At 39.4% G+C, this 12847-nt stretch overlaps 1 long non-coding RNA gene across 4 annotated transcripts in view; it reads right to left on the reverse strand.

The window, feature by feature from the left end:
* The window catches only part of LOC118228407, a 33897-nt gene extending 21271 nt beyond the window's left edge, over positions 1-12626 (reverse strand). The window contains exons 1-4 of one of the 4 annotated variants that reach the window (XR_004765481.1): positions 12466-12621; positions 11645-11684; positions 9930-10165; positions 1180-2135 (exon numbers count right to left, since the gene is read on the reverse strand). This is a non-coding gene — a long non-coding RNA (uncharacterized LOC118228407). Of the gene's footprint in view, positions 1-1179; positions 2136-9929; positions 10166-11644; positions 11685-12465 lie in introns of those variants that run through there. The other 3 variants (XR_004765479.1, XR_004765480.1, XR_004765478.1) reach the window with 3 other exon arrangements.
* Positions 12627-12847: the final 221 nt, after the last annotated feature.

Raw genomic sequence — 12847 nt, forward strand, 5'->3', positions numbered from 1 at the left:
AAAAAAACCCTTTTCAATTGTCAAAAAGATCAAGAACATGTTTCAGGATGTAGGCACAGATGTATCAAAGCCTACATAAAGAGAAGACTACACGTTCATAACCTCAGAGGGTTCAGTGCTAGATGCAAACCACTGGTAAGCCTCAAGAACAAAATGACTGTTACAGTTTGTTAACATTTAAAAATTGTAGTATTATAGAACCAAGTCTTACGGGCAGATAAGATGAGTATTAACCTGTACCGAGGTGTTGGAAAGCTTCCAAACTTGGACAGCGCTTGACATTGCAGCAGGACAATGACCCCAAGAACATTGCTAAAGCAACCAAGGAGTTTCTCAGGGCCAAAAACTATAGTGTTCTTGACTGGCCATGTCAATCATCTGACTGCGGAAGACAATACTGAAGGCAAAATGAGGGAACTTAAACAAACAGGAACAGAAACGTAAGCTGACTACAGTAGAGTCCTTCCAATAAACATGGGAAGATGCCCAGCATCTGGTGATGTGTGGATCACCAACACCAGTTAGTAAATGGTAAATATTTCCAACCAAGTCCCAAATATGATGACTTAATTTAAAACTATGTTGTCCGATTACTTTTGGCCCCTAAAATGGGGGGACTATGTATTATAAGGGCTGTCATTCCTACAAAGATCACCCAATATGTATGCAAATGCCCTTAAGTTAAACCTGAAACCTAAACCTATTCATTGTTTCTTTTCAAATCCAATGTGCTGGAGTATTGAGCTAAAACAATAAAAACTGTGTCCCTGTCCAAATACTTATTCAGTAAACTATATATGCTTTACAGTGTTAAAACCAATGTGAAAAGCAACAGAGGAAAGAATGCTAGTCCACGCTGCCAAAAAAGCAAAGACAGCAGCTCTTGCTTTCTAATAGTCCATTAGACCCCCCACTGTGTAGTCACCATCAAACAGCGAACCATGTGAAGTACAGTTCAACGAATTGACAGTTAACCCAAAACAACAAGCACACCATATAACATAATACAGATAGATTCATGAGCTTAAAAGAAAGTCACCACCACTCATCTTTTAGTGGTTGCATTGTTTATTTGTCTCAAGCTGCACAATTGCCTTCCCTGGGGGAAAAAAAAAAAAAAAAAAAAAAAAAAAAAAAAAAAACTGAAAAGGGAGGAAGCCAATGGACACAGCGGGCATGCTGGGTAATGTTGGAGGAGGAAATTTAAACTGTGAAATCTGAATGGATAGTAATATCAGTCTGAATTCTAAAATTAAAAAGTCTACGCGAAGTCAATTTGCATTGTTCGGACTGTCCCTCCTGCTCCGACAACCTCCTAAACACTTTATTAAAAGTTCACACGTCTGAAAAAATTACGCTTCCTTCCGGCCCTTGAAATAATTAATGAGGACCAGACCAAGATAATTAAACACTATATTCAGTCAGATGACATACGGGCTAATCAAAATTATAACTTATTTATGAATAACAAGGTGTTGAATCGAGTCTCCAAATAGACTCCGCTTCAGTTGTGTGTGTTATTTAGAATCAAAGGGATGCAAATGAAATCAATACTGACTCATTTGGGAACAACTCTCCATTCCCGAATTAATCCTGCTGTCCAATCCCTTCAGGTGAAATGTGGTGGGCAGGAGATTTGCAACATGTATTCTAAATTCCAGATTTACTAAAGGATCGCAACTGCTTTTCCAGCACCAAAAGCAGTCGCTACAAGGTCACAATATGTATGTCGGATTTACTAAATGGACACAATGCGTGAAAATCACTATCAGGATGTATTTTGCAGGGATAACGTCACTGCAGCTTTCCTTTTGATTCACAGTTAAATGAGTCCATTCATATGCACACCTAGAGTGAACACGCTAAAACAGGGTGGAGATTATGTAAATTAGACCAATTAAGTATCCCGTATAATTTACTAAAGCATGCATTAATTGTGACTCCCCTCTTCGCGTTAGAATTTTTAGAACTCCTCAAGGCAGGCGGTAATTTGCACTGATACAGCCCATAGCTCGTTCACAGGATGCTGGAGAAGGGTGTGGGGCGGTACACACATCCTCAGCAGCCAAATCAGTTTCTCTTCTGGGCTGCATGGGGCGGAGGTGGAAGGAATACATGCTCTGATGCACAACGCTCTGGAAAGGGGATTTAAAATGTTTCACGCGTGTTTTAGGTTACAATACGGTCACATGAACTGGCATTAACTAACGCAGTTGTTAGCCACTAACGACTGAAAAGTTAATATGTACAGGTGTGTTCATGTATTTGTACATAATTAATTCGTAGCAACTACATTAGTTAATGGGATAAAAAAAGCTGTTAATTTATTTGCTAATGTTAACTAATTACACGTTTAACATACGTTTTTTCATTTCATGAAAACCCGTGCTAAAACACCCTGCATAGTAACCTATGCCTTTAAACAATTTAGACAATTTAGATGTTCAAGCAAAAAAAAAAAAAATGCAAAAATTGGCATGGATGATGGTAGATTATCACATAGGTATACATTTTAGGAAGAGCCAGGACATTTTGGGTGGTACTGCATGTTAATCTTCCTCTGGTGAGTAAATTGACTGATGTTTTGGGGAAAGGAGCATCGAAAGTTAAAGACTGTCAATGTCTTTGTGGGGGTGCACTAGAACTCTTCATTACCTCTGCCCGCACATACATTTGTTCTGAAATTTACTAAATATTTTTCTCATTAAGCACAATGTAATCTTGGCAAAATCTGAACACAACCACAGCATGCTCCTCACGTACAACATGATGGCATATCTCTATCTCGCTCTCACTCTCTCTCACCCACACACACACACACACACACACATTGATTCCTAACAGGCTAACGTTATTTCCTTGTTTGTTGCTGTTGGGTTTGATGTAACTATATCTCACAGACCTTCTACCCCCGCTCTTGTCAGTTCTACAGTCTTCTACTCCACTCTGTTATAGTGTAAACTAATAGAATACCTTGACTGACAGTAACAGACTGTTGTAGCAAAGGACAAAACCAGATACCATGCCAACATTGTCACAATCTCTTGAGGGGTAGGCCCACAGAACAGTATTCAGCTGTCACTAAATATGGGAGGAACTGTACACAATAAACAAGGATATGTTACAGCTCCTGCTGTCATACTGCTATACTGAAGACACAGAAGCATCCATGGCTCATGAAGAGTTGAACTCGCAAGGAAGGTTTCTAAAGAAAATAACATCGAAATACTGCAAATCTTGTGGATGTGTCATATATTTGGACTATTATTATTTATCTGTTTAAAATCCCAGTAGTTTGTGAATTTGGCTTCCGATCAGACCACTGTTTCAGTCTAGTATGAAACAGCAGCATCAGTTTGAATATACTGATACATAAAACAAAATCGAATAAATAATAAATTCAAGTTTATGAAAATGAGCAATACTAATCAGCTTCTTAATTAAATTGCACAGATGTTTGTGTGGTGTAATTTATTGTAGAAATGGGTTTATACTAAAAATTAATATACTGTTTATTTGACATTTATTGATATGTTAGTATGCACCCTTAGCTAGAGGATGTAAAATCCCTACTGCTACTGTGGACCCTTGCTTTTAGTTGGTTAATGACATTTTGGACTTGAACTACAATGTGTGCTTTGTGTAACATTAAGCTTGCATTCTGGGCGAGCCTCATATTACCACAGTCCAGTACGTGAATGATGTGGACAGAATTCACAACAATTATTCAGAATTTTACTGAGACTGCAGGATTCAAACAAGCGCTTGACTGTTTTCCAATGCAGTGCTGTTAATGAAAACCAAAAATATTATGTGTAATTAATATGAGAATATAATTATTGCTTAAATTCATGCATATCGGCAGCATCGTATTCGTTTTTCAGACAAACCCGTGCATACTCCCTCCTGTCTTACATTCCCTGCATTGAGAAACTTAGAAAGGAACATAAAGCTATATAAAACAGCAGGCTTTACTTTTGATCACGGTGAGAACATGACGGGTGTCGCAAAGTGCCAGATCCCTTTGGAATAGGAGCAGATCACCTCCCTTAGATGAGAAATGCATTGCTTGTTGCCTGCTGAGCACTATGTACCTGCCAACTGTATCAGAGAGAGAATTATTGTCTTGGGGCCCAGAGTTCTCATATGAAAATCAATACCAGAAGAAATGCTGACAGATATCTCCCTGGCTAACTGCAATCTATTGTCCATTCAACAGTATAATCACACGTATCATTTTGCTTTTACGAAGTCAACAGGCTGGATATGAATTTGGCTGAAAGTCTTAATATGCCCAGCTGCTTTGTGTAATCAATATGGCTCTCCTTTACACCATTGTTATTAGCTTGTTGCTTGTGCGTTGGCCTGGCTTGTTGACAGCAGGTTCAGATTCCACATTTTGATATCCCAGACCCTATACAGTAAAATGTCCAGTGCTAAATCAACTGTTACAGAGTACACACGGTCCCATTCTGCTACAGGAGTTGCAATACGCCAAGCAAACACAATTGAATTATACAAAACCCTGAAATTTGTTATCTCTGAAATATTAGGAAGCATTGTTTGGGACAATGTAACACCACTGGTCCACAAATGGTGCTATGAAAGGGCCAAAACTCACTTGGACAAGAGGGTGAGGTTTTATTTATTTATTAATTTATTGTTACAAATAAATACATTTAGTATTCCGTGAACATCGTTTAGAAGGACTAAATACTTCGCAGGTCCAGTCCTACTCTTTCACAGGCCCAGTATGTTTGTCACAGGGCTCTCTGCTAATGCCAGGCTGCTTAGACAGTGACACAGGAAGACCAAAGGGGACTGATTTCACATGCAGCACTGCCATCTAACAGTTCTTAATTACTAAAAATTAATATGCCCACACAAGCACTGCCGCCTAATTAGAACGGGATTCACTCCGCGAGTACACATATTTATTTATCACCAAATTAACATTTATTAAAATCAGCTTGCCCCTTCTTATTCAGATACCGCCATTTTCATCTCATTACAGCAGTTCGGAGTTTTGATAATGAGAATTAATTTAGCAGGGAAGGCCACTGGGACTCCAACAATGCCCAACTCCTGATTAAGTTTAATCATGAAGTGACACTCCAGTAAGCACAGAAATTCTGCGGTGTCTCAGGTGAAAAAGGACATGCCCGACACCAGAGGACAGAGATTTGCCCGGGAAGACGAGATGCATCGGCGCCGCCATTTATGTCCTCAGCTCTGTGCGCGAGGTCGTCTCCTCAGCGGACAACCCATCACCTGGTCGGCTTCACAGAGACGGAGCAACCGCTAATTTACATGAACAGAACCCTCTCTCCCGTTTGCAAACAAATCACTACTGCTGACTGCAGAGTGAGTGGAGAAAAATGAAATATACCCAGGGTGTTAGTATGTAGGCTATTCACAGGCCATACTCTGAGGTCACATCTTATCATTCCATGTGCTGATATGTGTGTTTTGTTATCTTGCTCATTTAGATTTTTATGTACGAAAAAAAAAAAAAAAAAACCCAAAAAGAACAGTAGTTATGGCTGGTGGTAAAAGTACTAGAGGACCTAGATGACTGTGGAAGACAGAGTGCTCAAGTAAACGGGTTGTTCTTTCTCACAAGCCCCAAACTTTCCCTTCGCCTTCATGTGCCCGTCTCCCACAAGTGATTTCTGACAAGTGCATTTTTCACTCTCTGCCATCAGAGTTTGGGACACAAAAAAAAGAAAACAGCTGAATTATGCCTTCCTGCTTCAAGGGCAAAAAGTCTGGCTTTTAGAAGGTGCGGAAACTAACAAGTGTGATTTGTCCCTGTCTGCTAATTCATGGCTGTCGACAGCACAGATTTACTGAGGAGGTGTGACAGAGAGAAAGACTGAGGGGAATCGGTGTCTGTTCCTCTCTCTGAAGAAAAAGCATCAGAGACTTTTCTTCCTTCAAGGCTTTTGAGTTCATATTAGCTTGCATTCTACCTCCAGAATAAGTGGACTCTTGTACGGAATTGAAACTGGCAGAGGGGATCATTTCCAGAGTTATTTCCTTTGAGAGCCATTCAACTATTTACATTGAACATTGAGAAATATATGTATGCCAATATTACATTTTCCTCAGCTATTCTTTCTCAAAAAAGTTAACTCTTGCTTAAAATTAGCTACCCCAAACAATAATAGCTTGTTTGAATGTCTCGTCATTCCCTCAAATGAAATGATGTATAACGCAATATGGTGGCCTTTAGATAAACAATAACGCATAACAGAAAAGACGCATGACTGACAGGTGGTATTAAACTGTCCGTGAACTTTGCCCCAACCCCCTTCTTAATATATAATTATATTTATGGCTTTACAGAACCATCCGTATTGTTTACATTCCATTACTGGATGACAGGAAACCCTGTCAGTGATTTGTCTTGTCAAAATCCACTTTACTGGGGACAGGAAATGGCTGACTGGACGTAGCCACACTGGACATGTCGCATTTAAGAGCGACTGACCAATTCGCTTTATGTTTTCCCAGTTCTCCTGGCTGCATGCTGCAAAACTTGAAGGGGAAGGAATGCGTCAGATTCAGTTTATTTAAAGGGGATATTTTCTGACTTGATAATTATTGATATGGTCAAGATGGAATTATCAATATTTATGGAATGCTTTTTGAAATTTCTGTGTAGTGAATTATTTACATGTGCCAGATTTGAAATATAAAGGCGGATTGAGGTGCATTCATTTGAGTGGAAATCAGAACAGAATTCAGAAGTTGAAAGTATTTTATTATAAAAAGCAGCCTAGGATGGAATACTTTGAAGCAGAAGTGGAGGGATTAAGTGAAAATTGGTTTGATCTCCCAAAATAATAAAACTATGGATGAAAACCATTTAGATACTGTGCTGGCACATGCAGACATACAAATATTACAGTGGAAATTATATTTTAAAAGTCAGCTTGGTTCATTAAAGAAAAAAAAAACAAACAAACTATGACAAAAGCAGTCTTGGGGTGGTCTCTGAACCTACAGCCAAGCATGGATGTATTCATCACGCATAATAAACAAACTTTCTTAACATTACTGATGCCACAGCCAGCCCCTTCATAAATGCATACAGAATAAGTAGCTGTATCATTTTATGGCGTATGTTTATGAGGATATTGATTTTATTCTGAAGTACACAGTTATTATACTGTACTGTGCATTTATAGCATTGTAAACATCATACAGAAGTCAAGTCTGGCCAACTGTTTCTTCAGCTACTCTACAGGAGAGTGTAAAGATTGATGTTTTTAATAAGCCTAAAAACTGAAACATTATTGGATCACTTCACTTTCCTGCATTCTACATCATGTACATCCTGGGCTGACCTACAGCATTCATTAAATATTAACCTGTGCCTGTAATATTGGTGTCTATGGTAAACTCCCCAATGTGCATTATTGCATTTCATTGCATCATATAAAAGCTACCGTCACTGTTAAATGCATTGTGTTCAATGGAATCAGGCTTGGATCAACATTAGTATGCATAAGAATACAAAATGCACAAAAGTGAGTTTGTAGCCTCTCAACCCTTAATTCAGAGCCTTGGTTCTGCCAAAATTCTGCTCCTTGTACCAGATGTGGGTACACAAAAAGGGCACCAGTGGAATTGCTAATTTTATCATGTGCAACGAATATGCTTCACCTCTATCCAGTTTGGCATTTTTGTGGTCTGCAGTAAACCTGCTTAACGATATGGTCTGGGCTTGTGGGAGTGTATCAGTGAAAACATTGGGTGCTGTGCCTTCAGTTCAGTGTCTAATGGTTGTTACACAAGGTGGAAAACTGTTGAGGAAGCACATAAGCATCTAGAATGTGACTGTACACTGTAGTATAAAGATTTCCCTTCAATGGAACTGTGGGGCCTAGCCCAAACCATGAAAAACAGCCTCAAATGGTGTCCAGATACTTTTGGCCATATAGTGTATGTTAACAGGGCCTATGAACTATTTCGTATAACTCACCAATATTATCCTCTGCCACTGATTGAACAGAAATTCAAAACTTCCCAGGACCCCTGAGATAAAAGCACTTATGCTAGTTCTTCTGCTAAATTTAAAAATATATCCTCAAAGCCATTTGACACTTCATAATGTATCCTCAAATTCCCTCTTGCAGCTACTATGACACCGAATGCTATTTTGCCAGCGTACGCAATGACTCCTGCAATTGGTTGTGGCAGTGCTATCTCCGTATTATCACTGCTTCTTGTTTTTATATGGGCTTTTGCAAACCACACAATTCTATTCTTTATACCGAGTTTACTCTTCCAAACATAGCCAAAGCCCTTCTCTGTCCTTGTAATATCTGTTAACTGCTTTCGGAGGTCCATGCCCTGTTTGATTGACACATGTCTGTGCTTTCAATGCTGTGGACAGTTTGGCCTTCAAAAATAACATACTCCTGAATGAGAAGTATAAATGGAGTATCATAATTGTATTATTCTGTGATAAAGAATGAAAACAACCAGGACTTGGTAGTGTCCTGGAACATCCCTACTGTATATTTACTGATTAAAATGCCTAGTTTTAATCTTTCCTTCCACTACATCAAGTAGAACTGCATCTTTAAAAAATGAATTTGACAATTAAAGCACGATATCCTCAAATTCCCTCTTACAATATGGCATTTAACGTAATTGCATGTTTAAGTAAGGGCATCACCAATGGGTTGTGACAGCTATACTGGTAGCCTCTCTGCTCTTTGTCTAAAGTTCTGTATGGGCTTTCGTAAGCCGCTCAGGATCAGAGCATCTGCTGAAAGGATAAAGGTAAATGCACTATCAGCCAACTGTACATGCAATCTTAAACCACACTTGTCTCCAGTGTGTCTATCGTGAACATAAAGAGTTATGAGTTTGATGCTGGCATTGAAATTTGGCACCCACTACCTCTCTAGTTTGCATCCGTCATTAACAGTAACGGACCATAAACAGTGGCACAGCAATGGACTGATGTTGACTGATGGGGTGTGCTTGCAATTCACGCGGCTTCAGGTCACAGAAACCGTGATAAGCCCTGACATTTTACCTTCATTTCTGTGTTTCCACAAGTAAATGATTGCCATATGTTGGCACTAATTTGGCTTGGATCCCTTTTCCTCGTATGTGAAATGGATATTAATTAATTGATTTATTTATTTATTCAGGGATGAATGAACCTTCTGAGGCTGTGAGCCCAGCAGAGATTTATAGATGTGTGTTGTTGCCTAAGGGGTTTCATTGACTGGCTTTCATCTTCTCTCTGCAAACATTTGGTACATTACACATATATGAATCCATTTTCTGTGTCTGGTTAAAACTTAGAAGTGGGGTTCAGCATCCCAGTAGAAAGAGTGGCAAAAGAAGGTTTTGTCCTTTATCACAGTGTGTAAACAGTGATCCCTTCACTCCTTCCCAGTTCAAGGGCTGTTATATGCCTGATGTTCATTGTAGAGGCTGGGGTTCCGGAGTTTGCCATTCAAAGAGGGCAACAGTGTGCAGTAATGATCGGGCCATTGAACTATGAACGATCAGGTTATGGGTCACAGGTTGTGGGTTTGCTTCAGAGGACAGAAGTCCCTTAAAAGGCAAGTCAATTAATCTGGAAGTGTTGTGCACTACCAGGAAAACTCTGGCAGAGATAAATACGTTTTCTTTGGGTTTTTTTTAAAGTTGTGCTACCACTAGCAGAGTTTAACAAAGGTAAAATTCACAACATTACAGAACTTTCTCTTGGTGATTGGGGAAAGATTGTGGTTACTGATCTCGGAACTGCTTCCAAAACCTTGATCTCATAGATCTCACAGAACATTGATCTCACTAGAGATCACAGTGTCTGCATAAATTCCCACAGGAGGACTGAGACAAACCCGAAGCTTGTGGAGCAAAGCTTGTGACTTCTCAAGAGAAAAAAAGTAACTTACTGTAACTAGTTGCTGGCTTAGGTGTTGAAGATCAGCCTGATTCTTCATGAGATTGTTGTGGAAGAATCTAGAAGAGCAGGGTTTTTAATGCAAAGCACTGCTTTGTGGTCCTCACATGGAGGGTGTAACCAAAGATCCTGGTGGATTGGTAGGGGTGGGACTGAAGTGGCCAAGGGTGATGAAGTGTTGAAACAGAGACTATTCAGCTGGCACGTAGAGCCAGTCTTTCTGAGATTCTGGAGGGGGAAAAAAAACACGGTTAGAAGATTAAGGCTTACATCCACCTTGACATTCCACAGGGTCCTAAACTAAAGAAATGAGTCAAGGAGTCAGACGGTGTAAAAGAGAAGGCAGTCTGAGAATCTATCAGTGCCAGTAGGCGGTCTCTAAAAAGCAAGCGGGCCCTTTAATCTCCAGAGGGAGGCAGGGGCTGTGCATTAACATAATCATCTGCCCTCTATCTGTGTGATTCGCTCGAGGGTGGAGTTCCCGGGCAGCCGCCCGTTTGATCCTCGCTGGAATATTCGATTAGCGGCTCTGTTTCCTCCGTCACATACCTGCGCTCATTAGCCGAGTAATGGTGTCTCCACACCCTGTGTGTCATCCACCACTGTTCTGACACACCCGACACCGAGACCTTTCTGTGCGCAGAACATGGCGGCGATTGGCTGATTCTTTCCCTTAGCGCAGTGCCTTGATTTTTGATATGCCACGTTGTGCATATATCCATATTTGAACCATTTTACGAGACACAATTCTTTATTTTAAGAAGATAAAAATTCAGTCTGACCACACATCCATGTGCCAGTAGCATAGTGTAATACCCATAAGTGGTCTGTTTTTTTTTACTTCTCTAGGGAGCTGTAGCTTTGTGACAAGCTGATAATCCAAGCCTGTTTTGTTGTAAAAATCTCCAGTAATGAATAGTGAACTGGACAAAATACTACCTTTCATTTCATTAAGGTGTATTCAATTGGGTGAATACACACTGCGACAACAATCCATTTTCAGATCAAAGTAAAATCTATATATACTAGGGAGCCCGGTGTCTAGTGATACAAGGAACAAGGTCAATTTTACGCAAAAATAAGTAGGCTAAATAATTTGCTACCACTTGTTGTATAGAGTTAAATATCTCCTCTTTATAGAACAGCATTGTGACATCATCGTGGCATAGGCTAAACATACACCGTAATACATCATGTGGCAACCCATTATATAAGATTTTTCATCACGTTTCATTGTAACATATTATCATTATTAATTTCTTATTTTACTCTTTTTTTCTCATGGGTATTGGTGATAATGTGGTCTTGTTTTCTTTATTTTCTGTCCCGTGTAATAAAGGAGAACCCAAAAAAAAAAAAAAACTCTCCCTCTTGCTTTTTCACTACACACACACACAGGCAGACACACACATACACACACACATACACACGCACGCACGCGCACACACACACGCCCAATTCTTAATGGTCTGTCTTCAATTGTTGATAAATACTCACAGAATATTTCTCTAATTGCTTTTCCAAGCTGTGCTCCTGCCTCTTCAATAATCAAAGTGAGTGCAAAAGAACAGGGAAATTTCCACACAGGAAACAGCTGGAAAATGATTTCCATTTGCACACCATTCATCCGGGAGTTATGCATTCTGCACCGCAGTATGTATATTTGAAACTGGGCAAAAAACTACAAAGCTAATGACGGCGACTTACCAGTTTTCATTCATTTGAAGTGGTGCAGCTCAACTTCTGCCTAGGAAATGAAATGGGGAACGGCGAGATTAATGGATTTTCAGCTTTTTCCATTTAGCATCAACTGATCCTTTCATATTTAATGCATTTTTAATGAACAGATCTTTCACGGTAAATCTAAAGCTAATTTTGTAAGTTATAAATTCTGAGCAATGGTTAGCTGGAACATGTGGTCCCTTGATTACAATTCACAGATGGCCATGTTCTAGTGGCTGACCAAGGATTTTTAGCAAGCCTCTGTCCTGTTGACCAAATCAAATCGTTATTTACAATTACTCAGAAAAAAACAAAAAAAACAAATACACATTAAAAAGAATATTACATAAAGGCCTCTGCACATGCCCAATGCGTTCAATGCATATCCTATTCAAAAGCCAAACAACCACATTTTAGTCTCCACAGAATATCACAGAGGAGTCTATCTATGAGAGCATCATCACACATCAAGATCCTGAATTGTGTTTTACTATTTTTAAAACAGGTTGAGGATAGTGAGCTGTTTCTTTTTTGTAGTGTTGAAAGGTGTAGATGGGAGATGAACACCATAGCTTCAGGCTAACGATGAGCTTCAGTTTTACTAACATTGGAGAGTCCGCGCGCAGCTCAGGGGTAGACTGGATGAGATCAAACATTTAAGCCTCTATCTTTTCTCGGCCTTGCATTGTTTTACCGTCATTATGACTGCTGATGTAATAAATAAATAAATATGTTAGTGTAACTGTTGTTTACGGTACACGTCAACGCCGTTCATCCACCTTTTTAAAATTAGGCAGTTTACTTACCTATTCTCCATTTAAGAGCGTCGATTAACCATTTTGTTGCAGTTTTCCACAAAGTTACAGTCCGCATTTGGCAAACGCAATGCAAAAAATACGACTCATTGAAATAAACTAGGGACACGAGCCTCCTCTACCATAGATATCGTCATATACGTCTACATCTATTTCCTCTGCACATGTCTCTCCAGAGGCTATTGCGGCGCCATTGTACTGAATCAGGTAGGCTACTTTACTAAGAATTTGAAATCAAATAATTTTACAAGATACAGTTGTATTGCTACAGTTATTAAAATGAGTTTATGAGATTTTTTGAAACTTGTTTTTATGTTTCTCATGGTTAGCCTTGCTAGGTCTGGAATGTACATGAAGCTAGGTAGCTAACTAG

This window comes from Anguilla anguilla, chromosome 5 (genome assembly GCF_013347855.1).
Source record: "Anguilla anguilla isolate fAngAng1 chromosome 5, fAngAng1.pri, whole genome shotgun sequence".
Taxonomy (NCBI): Eukaryota; Metazoa; Chordata; class Actinopteri; order Anguilliformes; family Anguillidae; genus Anguilla; species Anguilla anguilla.